Source organism: Octopus sinensis, linkage group LG7 (assembly GCF_006345805.1).
Source record: "Octopus sinensis linkage group LG7, ASM634580v1, whole genome shotgun sequence".
In the NCBI taxonomy this organism is placed as follows: domain Eukaryota; kingdom Metazoa; phylum Mollusca; class Cephalopoda; order Octopoda; family Octopodidae; genus Octopus; species Octopus sinensis.
This window is the reverse complement of record NC_043003.1, coordinates 50,840,560-50,842,426: the sequence shown is the minus strand read 5'-3', so window position 1 is coordinate 50,842,426 and position 1,867 is coordinate 50,840,560. Positions and strand designations below refer to the sequence as shown.

The window sequence follows — 1,867 nt, the reverse complement described above, 5'->3', positions numbered from 1 at the left end:
GGTTTGCAAATTGAAGTTAAACTACAGGCAAATTACATGTTCGTTTAACGTGTTGGATAATGAAGTAAAATTTTGATAAGAACCGGCCAACAACAGCCTCAACAGTATGTTCATTCAATAAACTTAAATTGATCAATATACTCTCTCAGAACAAACATGACACAAAATCATCTGGAGAGCTTCCTTTGGCAACGTAATCGAATTATTGGTTTCGGACATATAGAAAACTTTGTACAAACACACACACACACACACACCCAAAACATGCAAAAGAGTTCTAAAGAAAGTGAAAATCTAGTTATTTTATGATCTTTCATTTTATGACAAACTATCGTTGAAAAAATATGCCTAAAACAATCTTGTTGGTATAAAGCTTGATATAAATATAACATACTCAAACATTAAAAATAAAGTAAATTTATGAGAATATACGCATGGAAGTACACATAGTACTTATTCTATCGGTCACTCTTGCTGAACCGCTAAGTTACAGGGACGTAAACACACCAGCATCGGTTGTCAAGCGACGTTGGGGGGACAAATACAGACATACAAACATATATATATATATATATATATATATATATATATATATACGACGGGTTCTTTCAGTTTCCGTCTATCAAATCCACTCACAAGGCTTTGGTCGGCCCGAGGCTATAGTAGAAGACACTTGCCCAAGATGCCACGCAGTGGGACTGAACCCGGAACTATGTGGTTGGTAAGCAAGCTACTTACCACACAGCCACTCCTGTGGTCAGAATAAAAAAAAATGTTACTAGGCGGCGAGCTGGCGGAAACTTTAGCGCGCCGGGCGAAATGCTTAACGGTATTTCGTCTGCCGTTACGTTCCGAGTTCAAATTCTGCTGAGGTCGACTTTGCCTTTCATCCTTTCGGGGTCAATTAAATAAGTACCAGTTACGTTCTGGGATCGATATAATCGACTTAATCCGTTTGTCTGTCCTTGTTTGTCCTCTCTGTGTTTAGCCCCTTGTGGGTAGTAAAGAAATAGTTATTTCGTCTGCCGTTACGTTCTGAGTTCAAATCCCGCCGAGGTCGACTTTACCTTTCATCCTTTGGAGGTCGATAAATTAAGTACCAGTTACGCACTGGGGTCGATATAATCGACTTAATCCGTTTGTCTGTCCTTGTTTGTCTCCTCTGTGTGTAGCCCCTTGTGGATAGTAAAGAAATAGACATTCGTCCGTCTTTACGTTTTGCTTATGGCCATATCTCGTTGAAAGCACCGGCTCTCGTCCGATCACCGAAGTTAAGCAACGTCGAGACTAGTTTATACTTAGATGGGTGACCGTTTGGGAAACCTAGGTTCTGTAAGCGTCACACATTAAAAGGCGGTGCTCCAGCATGGCCACAGTCAAATGACTGAAACAAGTGAAAGAGTAAAAGTGTATGTGAATATGATTTAGGTGAATTCATCTACGATTCGCTAAAGCAGGTTTGCAATCCACTACAGAGTGTGAACTTAGAGCTGCTATTGATGCTGACGTTGATGAAGCTGTCATGTGTTACAATGACTCTTCGCCTCGGGATTTAGCGTTATACACGAGAAGCTTTCGCTTAGCAATGTACCCCAACGTGTTTCCCCTATAACAATTTATGAATTACTTATGGCTAATGATCTCTCCAGCATACGTATTCTAGCAAGAATGAAGGGTTGGTGTTGCTGCAGTCCTGGCCCCAATTGGTACAATCCATGTTAACTGTAACACCACGAGAAGGAAGGTTCAACTTTGCACCCTCTGTTGGTGCCGCAACACTTTTGGTCTATTTGTGTATTTCTGAGTTTTCTTGTTTTTTTTTATGAATCCTGTGAAATAATCGCAGTTCTAACAAACTGCAGCAATA

General features: G+C 40.3%; 1 pseudogene; it reads left to right on the top strand.

The window, feature by feature from the left end:
• Positions 1-1,220: 1,220 nt before the first annotated feature.
• On the top strand, positions 1,221-1,339 carry LOC115214604 (annotated as a pseudogene).
• Positions 1,340-1,867: the final 528 nt, after the last annotated feature.